The 11,422-nt window shown below is 46.8% G+C and overlaps 9 non-coding genes across 9 annotated transcripts; all 9 read left to right on the top strand.

Moving 5' to 3' along the window:
- Positions 1-1,022: 1,022 nt before the first annotated feature.
- LOC120984992 lies at positions 1,023-1,213 on the top strand. The gene has a single exon (XR_005775476.1). It is a non-coding gene; the product is annotated as a U2 spliceosomal RNA (small nuclear RNA).
- A 1,030-nt stretch (positions 1,214-2,243) lies between these two features.
- Positions 2,244-2,434, top strand: LOC120984993. Its single transcript, XR_005775477.1, has one exon. It is a non-coding gene; the product is annotated as a U2 spliceosomal RNA (small nuclear RNA).
- Positions 2,435-3,465: 1,031 nt separating this feature from the next.
- On the top strand, positions 3,466-3,656 carry LOC120984994. The gene has a single exon (XR_005775478.1). It is a non-coding gene; the product is annotated as a U2 spliceosomal RNA (small nuclear RNA).
- Positions 3,657-4,686: 1,030 nt separating this feature from the next.
- On the top strand, positions 4,687-4,877 carry LOC120984995. Its single transcript, XR_005775479.1, has one exon. It is a non-coding gene; the product is annotated as a U2 spliceosomal RNA (small nuclear RNA).
- Positions 4,878-5,907: 1,030 nt separating this feature from the next.
- Positions 5,908-6,098, top strand: LOC120984996. The gene has a single exon (XR_005775480.1). It is a non-coding gene; the product is annotated as a U2 spliceosomal RNA (small nuclear RNA).
- Positions 6,099-7,128: 1,030 nt separating this feature from the next.
- On the top strand, positions 7,129-7,319 carry LOC120984998. The gene has a single exon (XR_005775481.1). It is a non-coding gene; the product is annotated as a U2 spliceosomal RNA (small nuclear RNA).
- A 1,030-nt stretch (positions 7,320-8,349) lies between these two features.
- Positions 8,350-8,540, top strand: LOC120984999. The gene has a single exon (XR_005775482.1). It is a non-coding gene; the product is annotated as a U2 spliceosomal RNA (small nuclear RNA).
- Positions 8,541-9,571: 1,031 nt separating this feature from the next.
- LOC120985001 lies at positions 9,572-9,762 on the top strand. The gene has a single exon (XR_005775484.1). It is a non-coding gene; the product is annotated as a U2 spliceosomal RNA (small nuclear RNA).
- Positions 9,763-10,792: 1,030 nt separating this feature from the next.
- On the top strand, positions 10,793-10,983 carry LOC120985002. The gene has a single exon (XR_005775485.1). It is a non-coding gene; the product is annotated as a U2 spliceosomal RNA (small nuclear RNA).
- The last annotated feature ends 439 nt before the right edge of the window (positions 10,984-11,422 follow it).

Raw genomic sequence — 11,422 nt, forward strand, 5'->3', positions numbered from 1 at the left:
TATGAAAAAACAGAATGAAATTGAAATGGATTGCAAGCATCATCCTTCCAGCCAAGCAAGTGGAAAGTTGTGTGTGTCGTGCCTCCTTCAGCTTCTCCTCTGTCTGCCCAGTCAGTGCAGTGTTGCTTTTTGCATATAATACCTGCATCTAGTCTGTCAATCTCCTAATTGCATCAGCTGTCGGTTGTTTCCAGCACCAAGCAACCCATTCAGCCCCAGTGTCGTCACACACACCCTGGATCCAATTAAGACTGATGATTGGTTAATTGGCTTATCACCTGAATGAATTGTTTGGACCTCCCCTCCTCCACGTTTGATTTGGGCCTGTTGTGCACACCTCGGAGGGTTGCTGAGTCGTCTCTGGCAGGCAATTGACCCTTTTTTGTATCAAGTTGGCTGGATGTAACCATTTAGCTTTTGCAGTGCTTCAATAAATGAGTAAAGTTTGCCTGTGTCTCCCTCTTGTGGATCTTTTGAACTGGATTACTTAGTGGCTAAAAAGTAGCCCAGCACTTCCTATGCAGCTGGACCTACCTTGTCTGTTCAATGGACGGAACACTGCGCGTGTCACAAGAGCCTTGTCAGGTCAAGAGGTCAAAGAGGTCAAGTAAGGTCAGCTATTGGATGACATCACAAGGGCCCTGATGGAACACTCAACAATGGTGCCGTGACATCACAATCAACAATGGTTATCCTTTTTTTTTTTTTTTTTTTTTCCTTTCACTCACTACTATTCCTATCATGCTTTCTGCTTGGCGTGCTTTGGCACCGCACCAGGAATTTCGTGCGAAGAAAAGGCGTGTCCAAAAGTCGCGTGTGGGCGGAGCTATGCAGATAGCAAACACGAAAAGAAGCATGCTGGTGTGACTTCTGTGCGTAGGACGCGCGTGAACGTTTTCCCCCGGTTTGTGAGAGAAAGAAGCCTCCCGGACTGTGTATTGGGCTGGGGACAGTAGTCTATTGCCTTCATTAGTGCTCTGCATTGGGGACCATCGGCCTGTACTGCGAACCCTTTTCAGGTTATCGCTTCTCGGCCTTTTGGCTAAGATCAAGTGTAGTATCTGTTCTTATCAGTTTAATATCTGATACGTCCCCTATCTGGGGACCATATATTAAATGGATTTTTCGAACAGGGAGATGGAAAAAGAGCTTGCTCTGTCCACTCCACGCATTGACCTGGTATTGCAGTACCTCCAGGACCGGTGCACCCCTTCTAATCCAGTATGAAAAAACAGAATGAAATTGAAATGGATTGCAAGCATCATCCTTCCAGCCAAGCAAGTGGAAAGTTGTGTGTGTCGTGCCTCCTTCAGCTTCTCCTCTGTCTGCCCAGTCAGTGCAGTGTTGCTTTTTGCATATAATACCTGCATCTAGTCTGTCAATCTCCTAATTGCATCAGCTGTCGGTTGTTTCCAGCACCAAGCAACCCATTCAGCCCCAGTGTCGTCACACACACCCTGGATCCAATTAAGACTGATGATTGGTTAATTGGCTTATCACCTGAATGAATTGTTTGGACCTCCCCTCCTCCACGTTTGATTTGGGCCTGTTGTGCACACCTCGGAGGGTTGCTGAGTCGTCTCTGGCAGGCAATTGACCCTTTTTTGTATCAAGTTGGCTGGATGTAACCATTTAGCTTTTGCAGTGCTTCAATAAATGAGTAAAGTTTGCCTGTGTCTCCCTCTTGTGGATCTTTTGAACTGGATTACTTAGTGGCTAAAAAGTAGCCCAGCACTTCCTATGCAGCTGGACCTACCTTGTCTGTTCAATGGACGGAACACTGCGCGTGTCACAAGAGCCTTGTCAGGTCAAGAGGTCAAAGAGGTCAAGTAAGGTCAGCTATTGGATGACATCACAAGGGCCCTGATGGAACACTCAACAATGGTGCCGTGACATCACAATCAACAATGGTTATCCTTTTTTTTTTTTTTTTTTTTTCCTTTCACTCACTACTATTCCTATCATGCTTTCTGCTTGGCGTGCTTTGGCACCGCACCAGGAATTTCGTGCGAAGAAAAGGCGTGTCCAAAAGTCGCGTGTGGGCGGAGCTATGCAGATAGCAAACACGAAAAGAAGCATGCTGGTGTGACTTCTGTGCGTAGGACGCGCGTGAACGTTTTCCCCGGTTTGTGAGAGAAAGAAGCCTCCCGGACTGTGTATTGGGCTGGGGACAGTAGTCTATTGCCTTCATTAGTGCTCTGCATTGGGGACCATCGGCCTGTACTGCGAACCCTTTTCAGGTTATCGCTTCTCGGCCTTTTGGCTAAGATCAAGTGTAGTATCTGTTCTTATCAGTTTAATATCTGATACGTCCCCTATCTGGGGACCATATATTAAATGGATTTTTCGAACAGGGAGATGGAAAAAGAGCTTGCTCTGTCCACTCCACGCATTGACCTGGTATTGCAGTACCTCCAGGACCGGTGCACCCCTTCTAATCCAGTATGAAAAAACAGAATGAAATTGAAATGGATTGCAAGCATCATCCTTCCAGCCAAGCAAGTGGAAAGTTGTGTGTGTCGTGCCTCCTTCAGCTTCTCCTCTGTCTGCCCAGTCAGTGCAGTGTTGCTTTTTGCATATAATACCTGCATCTAGTCTGTCAATCTCCTAATTGCATCAGCTGTCGGTTGTTTCCAGCACCAAGCAACCCATTCAGCCCCAGTGTCGTCACACACACCCTGGATCCAATTAAGACTGATGATTGGTTAATTGGCTTATCACCTGAATGAATTGTTTGGACCTCCCCTCCTCCACGTTTGATTTGGGCCTGTTGTGCACACCTCGGAGGGTTGCTGAGTCGTCTCTGGCAGGCAATTGACCCTTTTTTGTATCAAGTTGGCTGGATGTAACCATTTAGCTTTTGCAGTGCTTCAATAAATGAGTAAAGTTTGCCTGTGTCTCCCTCTTGTGGATCTTTTGAACTGGATTACTTAGTGGCTAAAAAGTAGCCCAGCACTTCCTATGCAGCTGGACCTACCTTGTCTGTTCAATGGACGGAACACTGCGCGTGTCACAAGAGCCTTGTCAGGTCAAGAGGTCAAAGAGGTCAAGTAAGGTCAGCTATTGGATGACATCACAAGGGCCCTGATGGAACACTCAACAATGGTGCCGTGACATCACAATCAACAATGGTTATCCTTTTTTTTTTTTTTTTTTTTTTCCTTTCACTCACTACTATTCCTATCATGCTTTCTGCTTGGCGTGCTTTGGCACCGCACCAGGAATTTCGTGCGAAGAAAAGGCGTGTCCAAAAGTCGCGTGTGGGCGGAGCTATGCAGATAGCAAACACGAAAAGAAGCATGCTGGTGTGACTTCTGTGCGTAGGACGCGCGTGAACGTTTTCCCCGGTTTGTGAGAGAAAGAAGCCTCCCGGACTGTGTATTGGGCTGGGGACAGTAGTCTATTGCCTTCATTAGTGCTCTGCATTGGGGACCATCGGCCTGTACTGCGAACCCTTTTCAGGTTATCGCTTCTCGGCCTTTTGGCTAAGATCAAGTGTAGTATCTGTTCTTATCAGTTTAATATCTGATACGTCCCCTATCTGGGGACCATATATTAAATGGATTTTTCGAACAGGGAGATGGAAAAAGAGCTTGCTCTGTCCACTCCACGCATTGACCTGGTATTGCAGTACCTCCAGGACCGGTGCACCCCTTCTAATCCAGTATGAAAAAACAGAATGAAATTGAAATGGATTGCAAGCATCATCCTTCCAGCCAAGCAAGTGGAAAGTTGTGTGTGTCGTGCCTCCTTCAGCTTCTCCTCTGTCTGCCCAGTCAGTGCAGTGTTGCTTTTTGCATATAATACCTGCATCTAGTCTGTCAATCTCCTAATTGCATCAGCTGTCGGTTGTTTCCAGCACCAAGCAACCCATTCAGCCCCAGTGTCGTCACACACACCCTGGATCCAATTAAGACTGATGATTGGTTAATTGGCTTATCACCTGAATGAATTGTTTGGACCTCCCCTCCTCCACGTTTGATTTGGGCCTGTTGTGCACACCTCGGAGGGTTGCTGAGTCGTCTCTGGCAGGCAATTGACCCTTTTTTGTATCAAGTTGGCTGGATGTAACCATTTAGCTTTTGCAGTGCTTCAATAAATGAGTAAAGTTTGCCTGTGTCTCCCTCTTGTGGATCTTTTGAACTGGATTACTTAGTGGCTAAAAAGTAGCCCAGCACTTCCTATGCAGCTGGACCTACCTTGTCTGTTCAATGGACGGAACACTGCGCGTGTCACAAGAGCCTTGTCAGGTCAAGAGGTCAAAGAGGTCAAGTAAGGTCAGCTATTGGATGACATCACAAGGGCCCTGATGGAACACTCAACAATGGTGCCGTGACATCACAATCAACAATGGTTATCCTTTTTTTTTTTTTTTTTTTTTCCTTTCACTCACTACTATTCCTATCATGCTTTCTGCTTGGCGTGCTTTGGCACCGCACCAGGAATTTCGTGCGAAGAAAAGGCGTGTCCAAAAGTCGCGTGTGGGCGGAGCTATGCAGATAGCAAACACGAAAAGAAGCATGCTGGTGTGACTTCTGTGCGTAGGACGCGCGTGAACGTTTTCCCCGGTTTGTGAGAGAAAGAAGCCTCCCGGACTGTGTATTGGGCTGGGGACAGTAGTCTATTGCCTTCATTAGTGCTCTGCATTGGGGACCATCGGCCTGTACTGCGAACCCTTTTCAGGTTATCGCTTCTCGGCCTTTTGGCTAAGATCAAGTGTAGTATCTGTTCTTATCAGTTTAATATCTGATACGTCCCCTATCTGGGGACCATATATTAAATGGATTTTTCGAACAGGGAGATGGAAAAAGAGCTTGCTCTGTCCACTCCACGCATTGACCTGGTATTGCAGTACCTCCAGGACCGGTGCACCCCTTCTAATCCAGTATGAAAAAACAGAATGAAATTGAAATGGATTGCAAGCATCATCCTTCCAGCCAAGCAAGTGGAAAGTTGTGTGTGTCGTGCCTCCTTCAGCTTCTCCTCTGTCTGCCCAGTCAGTGCAGTGTTGCTTTTTGCATATAATACCTGCATCTAGTCTGTCAATCTCCTAATTGCATCAGCTGTCGGTTGTTTCCAGCACCAAGCAACCCATTCAGCCCCAGTGTCGTCACACACACCCTGGATCCAATTAAGACTGATGATTGGTTAATTGGCTTATCACCTGAATGAATTGTTTGGACCTCCCCTCCTCCACGTTTGATTTGGGCCTGTTGTGCACACCTCGGAGGGTTGCTGAGTCGTCTCTGGCAGGCAATTGACCCTTTTTTGTATCAAGTTGGCTGGATGTAACCATTAGCTTTTGCAGTGCTTCAATAAATGAGTAAAGTTTGCCTGTGTCTCCCTCTTGTGGATCTTTTGAACTGGATTACTTAGTGGCTAAAAAGTAGCCCAGCACTTCCTATGCAGCTGGACCTACCTTGTCTGTTCAATGGACGGAACACTGCGCGTGTCACAAGAGCCTTGTCAGGTCAAGAGGTCAAAGAGGTCAAGTAAGGTCAGCTATTGGATGACATCACAAGGGCCCTGATGGAACACTCAACAATGGTGCCGTGACATCACAATCAAACAATGGTTATCCTTTTTTTTTTTTTTTTTTTTTCCTTTCACTCACTACTATTCCTATCATGCTTTCTGCTTGGCGTGCTTTGGCACCGCACCAGGAATTTCGTGCGAAGAAAAGGCGTGTCCAAAAGTCGCGTGTGGGCGGAGCTATGCAGATAGCAAACACGAAAAGAAGCATGCTGGTGTGACTTCTGTGCGTAGGACGCGCGTGAACGTTTTCCCCGGTTTGTGAGAGAAAGAAGCCTCCCGGACTGTGTATTGGGCTGGGGACAGTAGTCTATTGCCTTCATTAGTGCTCTGCATTGGGGACCATCGGCCTGTACTGCGAACCCTTTTCAGGTTATCGCTTCTCGGCCTTTTGGCTAAGATCAAGTGTAGTATCTGTTCTTATCAGTTTAATATCTGATACGTCCCCTATCTGGGGACCATATATTAAATGGATTTTTCGAACAGGGAGATGGAAAAAGAGCTTGCTCTGTCCACTCCACGCATTGACCTGGTATTGCAGTACCTCCAGGACCGGTGCACCCCTTCTAATCCAGTATGAAAAAACAGAATGAAATTGAAATGGATTGCAAGCATCATCCTTCCAGCCAAGCAAGTGGAAAGTTGTGTGTGTCGTGCCTCCTTCAGCTTCTCCTCTGTCTGCCCAGTCAGTGCAGTGTTGCTTTTTGCATATAATACCTGCATCTAGTCTGTCAATCTCCTAATTGCATCAGCTGTCGGTTGTTTCCAGCACCAAGCAACCCATTCAGCCCCAGTGTCGTCACACACACCCTGGATCCAATTAAGACTGATGATTGGTTAATTGGCTTATCACCTGAATGAATTGTTTGGACCTCCCCTCCTCCACGTTTGATTTGGGCCTGTTGTGCACACCTCGGAGGGTTGCTGAGTCGTCTCTGGCAGGCAATTGACCCTTTTTTGTATCAAGTTGGCTGGATGTAACCATTAGCTTTTGCAGTGCTTCAATAAATGAGTAAAGTTTGCCTGTGTCTCCCTCTTGTGGATCTTTTGAACTGGATTACTTAGTGGCTAAAAAGTAGCCCAGCACTTCCTATGCAGCTGGACCTACCTTGTCTGTTCAATGGACGGAACACTGCGCGTGTCACAAGAGCCTTGTCAGGTCAAGAGGTCAAAGAGGTCAAGTAAGGTCAGCTATTGGATGACATCACAAGGGCCCTGATGGAACACTCAACAATGGTGCCGTGACATCACAATCAACAATGGTTATCCTTTTTTTTTTTTTTTTTTTTTTCCTTTCACTCACTACTATTCCTATCATGCTTTCTGCTTGGCGTGCTTTGGCACCGCACCAGGAATTTCGTGCGAAGAAAAGGCGTGTCCAAAAGTCGCGTGTGGGCGGAGCTATGCAGATAGCAAACACGAAAAGAAGCATGCTGGTGTGACTTCTGTGCGTAGGACGCGCGTGAACGTTTTCCCCGGTTTGTGAGAGAAAGAAGCCTCCCGGACTGTGTATTGGGCTGGGGACAGTAGTCTATTGCCTTCATTAGTGCTCTGCATTGGGGACCATCGGCCTGTACTGCGAACCCTTTTCAGGTTATCGCTTCTCGGCCTTTTGGCTAAGATCAAGTGTAGTATCTGTTCTTATCAGTTTAATATCTGATACGTCCCCTATCTGGGGACCATATATTAAATGGATTTTTCGAACAGGGAGATGGAAAAAGAGCTTGCTCTGTCCACTCCACGCATTGACCTGGTATTGCAGTACCTCCAGGACCGGTGCACCCCTTCTAATCCAGTATGAAAAAACAGAATGAAATTGAAATGGATTGCAAGCATCATCCTTCCAGCCAAGCAAGTGGAAAGTTGTGTGTGTCGTGCCTCCTTCAGCTTCTCCTCTGTCTGCCCAGTCAGTGCAGTGTTGCTTTTTGCATATAATACCTGCATCTAGTCTGTCAATCTCCTAATTGCATCAGCTGTCGGTTGTTTCCAGCACCAAGCAACCCATTCAGCCCCAGTGTCGTCACACACACCCTGGATCCAATTAAGACTGATGATTGGTTAATTGGCTTATCACCTGAATGAATTGTTTGGACCTCCCCTCCTCCACGTTTGATTTGGGCCTGTTGTGCACACCTCGGAGGGTTGCTGAGTCGTCTCTGGCAGGCAATTGACCCTTTTTTGTATCAAGTTGGCTGGATGTAACCATTTAGCTTTTGCAGTGCTTCAATAAATGAGTAAAGTTTGCCTGTGTCTCCCTCTTGTGGATCTTTTGAACTGGATTACTTAGTGGCTAAAAAGTAGCCCAGCACTTCCTATGCAGCTGGACCTACCTTGTCTGTTCAATGGACGGAACACTGCGCGTGTCACAAGAGCCTTGTCAGGTCAAGAGGTCAAAGAGGTCAAGTAAGGTCAGCTATTGGATGACATCACAAGGGCCCTGATGGAACACTCAACAATGGTGCCGTGACATCACAATCAACAATGGTTATCCTTTTTTTTTTTTTTTTTTTTTCCTTTCACTCACTACTATTCCTATCATGCTTTCTGCTTGGCGTGCTTTGGCACCGCACCAGGAATTTCGTGCGAAGAAAAGGCGTGTCCAAAAGTCGCGTGTGGGCGGAGCTATGCAGATAGCAAACACGAAAAGAAGCATGCTGGTGTGACTTCTGTGCGTAGGACGCGCGTGAACGTTTTCCCCGGTTTGTGAGAGAAAGAAGCCTCCCGGACTGTGTATTGGGCTGGGGACAGTAGTCTATTGCCTTCATTAGTGCTCTGCATTGGGGACCATCGGCCTGTACTGCGAACCCTTTTCAGGTTATCGCTTCTCGGCCTTTTGGCTAAGATCAAGTGTAGTATCTGTTCTTATCAGTTTAATATCTGATACGTCCCCTATCTGGGGACCATATATTAAATGGATTTTTCGAACAGGGAGATGGAAAAAGAGCTTGCTCTGTCCACTCCACGCATTGACCTGGTATTGCAGTACCTCCAGGACCGGTGCACCCCTTCTAATCCAGTATGAAAAAACAGAATGAAATTGAAATGGATTGCAAGCATCATCCTTCCAGCCAAGCAAGTGGAAAGTTGTGTGTGTCGTGCCTCCTTCAGCTTCTCCTCTGTCTGCCCAGTCAGTGCAGTGTTGCTTTTTGCATATAATACCTGCATCTAGTCTGTCAATCTCCTAATTGCATCAGCTGTCGGTTGTTTCCAGCACCAAGCAACCCATTCAGCCCCAGTGTCGTCACACACACCCTGGATCCAATTAAGACTGATGATTGGTTAATTGGCTTATCACCTGAATGAATTGTTTGGACCTCCCCTCCTCCACGTTTGATTTGGGCCTGTTGTGCACACCTCGGAGGGTTGCTGAGTCGTCTCTGGCAGGCAATTGACCCTTTTTTGTATCAAGTTGGCTGGATGTAACCATTTAGCTTTTGCAGTGCTTCAATAAATGAGTAAAGTTTGCCTGTGTCTCCCTCTTGTGGATCTTTTGAACTGGATTACTTAGTGGCTAAAAAGTAGCCCAGCACTTCCTATGCAGCTGGACCTACCTTGTCTGTTCAATGGACGGAACACTGCGCGTGTCACAAGAGCCTTGTCAGGTCAAGAGGTCAAAGAGGTCAAGTAAGGTCAGCTATTGGATGACATCACAAGGGCCCTGATGGAACACTCAACAATGGTGCCGTGACATCACAATCAACAATGGTTATCCTTTTTTTTTTTTTTTTTTTTTTCCTTTCACTCACTACTATTCCTATCATGCTTTCTGCTTGGCGTGCTTTGGCACCGCACCAGGAATTTCGTGCGAAGAAAAGGCGTGTCCAAAAGTCGCGTGTGGGCGGAGCTATGCAGATAGCAAACACGAAAAGAAGCATGCTGGTGTGACTTCTGTGCGTAGGACGCGCGTGAACGTTTTCCCCGGTTTGTGAGAGAAAGAAGCCTCCCGGACTGTGTATTGGGCTGGGGACAGTAGTCTATTGCCTTCATTAGTGCTCTGCATTGGGGACCATCGGCCTGTACTGCGAACCCTTTTCAGGTTATCGCTTCTCGGCCTTTTGGCTAAGATCAAGTGTAGTATCTGTTCTTATCAGTTTAATATCTGATACGTCCCCTATCTGGGGACCATATATTAAATGGATTTTTCGAACAGGGAGATGGAAAAAGAGCTTGCTCTGTCCACTCCACGCATTGACCTGGTATTGCAGTACCTCCAGGACCGGTGCACCCCTTCTAATCCAGTATGAAAAAACAGAATGAAATTGAAATGGATTGCAAGCATCATCCTTCCAGCCAAGCAAGTGGAAAGTTGTGTGTGTCGTGCCTCCTTCAGCTTCTCCTCTGTCTGCCCAGTCAGTGCAGTGTTGCTTTTTGCATATAATACCTGCATCTAGTCTGTCAATCTCCTAATTGCATCAGCTGTCGGTTGTTTCCAGCACCAAGCAACCCATTCAGCCCCAGTGTCGTCACACACACCCTGGATCCAATTAAGACTGATGATTGGTTAATTGGCTTATCACCTGAATGAATTGTTTGGACCTCCCCTCCTCCACGTTTGATTTGGGCCTGTTGTGCACACCTCGGAGGGTTGCTGAGTCGTCTCTGGCAGGCAATTGACCCTTTTTTGTATCAAGTTGGCTGGATGTAACCATTTAGCTTTTGCAGTGCTTCAATAAATGAGTAAAGTTTGCCTGTGTCTCCCTCTTGTGGATCTTTTGAACTGGATTACTTAGTGGCTAAAAAGTAGCCCAGCACTTCCTATGCAGCTGGACCTACCTTGTCTGTTCAATGGACGGAACACTGCGCGTGTCACAAGAGCCTTGTCAGGTCAAGAGGTCAAAGAGGTCAAGTAAGGTCAGCTATTGGATGACATCACAAGGGCCCTGATGGAACACTCAACAATGGTGCCGTGACATCACAATCAACAATGGTTATCCTTTTTTTTTTTTTTTTTTTTTCCTTTCACTCACTACTATTCCTATCATGCTTTCTGCTTGGCGTGCTTTGGCACCGCACCAGGAATTTCGTGCGAAGAAAAGGCGTGTCCAAAAGTCGCGTGTGGGCGGAGCTATGCAGATAGCAAACACGAAAAGAAGCATGCTGGTGTGACTTCTGTGCGTAGGACGCGCGTGAACGTTTTCCCCGGTTTGTGAGAGAAAGAAGCCTCCCGGACTGTGTATTGGGCTGGGGACAGTAGTCTATTGCCTTCATTAGTGCTCTGCATTGGGGACCATCGGCCTGTACTGCGAACCCTTTTCAGGTTATCGCTTCTCGGCCTTTTGGCTAAGATCAAGTGTAGTATCTGTTCTTATCAGTTTAATATCTGATACGTCCCCTATCTGGGGACCATATATTAAATGGATTTTTCGAACAGGGAGATGGAAAAAGAGCTTGCTCTGTCCACTCCACGCATTGACCTGGTATTGCAGTACCTCCAGGACCGGTGCACCCCTTCTAATCCAGTATGAAAAAACAGAATGAAATTGAAATGGATTGCAAGCATCATCCTTCCAGCCAAGCAAGTGGAAAGTTGTGTGTGTCGTGCCTCCTTCAGCTTCTCCTCTGTCTGCCCAGTCAGTGCAGTGTTGCTTTTTGCATATAATACCTGCATCTAGTCTGTCAATCTCCTAATTGCATCAGCTGTCGGTTGTTTCCAGCACCAAGCAACCCATTCAGCCCCAGTGTCGTCACACACACCCTGGATCCAATTAAGACTGATGATTGGTTAATTGGCTTATCACCTGAATGAATTGTTTGGACCTCCCCTCCTCCACGTTTGATTTGGGCCTGTTGTGCACACCTCGGAGGGTTGCTGAGTCGTCTCTGGCAGGCAATTGACCCTTTTTTGTATCAAGTTGGCTGGATGTAACCATTTAGCTTTTGCAGTGCTTCA

Source organism: Bufo bufo, unplaced genomic scaffold, assembly GCF_905171765.1.
Source record: "Bufo bufo unplaced genomic scaffold, aBufBuf1.1, whole genome shotgun sequence".
NCBI lineage: Eukaryota > Metazoa > Chordata > Amphibia > Anura > Bufonidae > Bufo > Bufo bufo.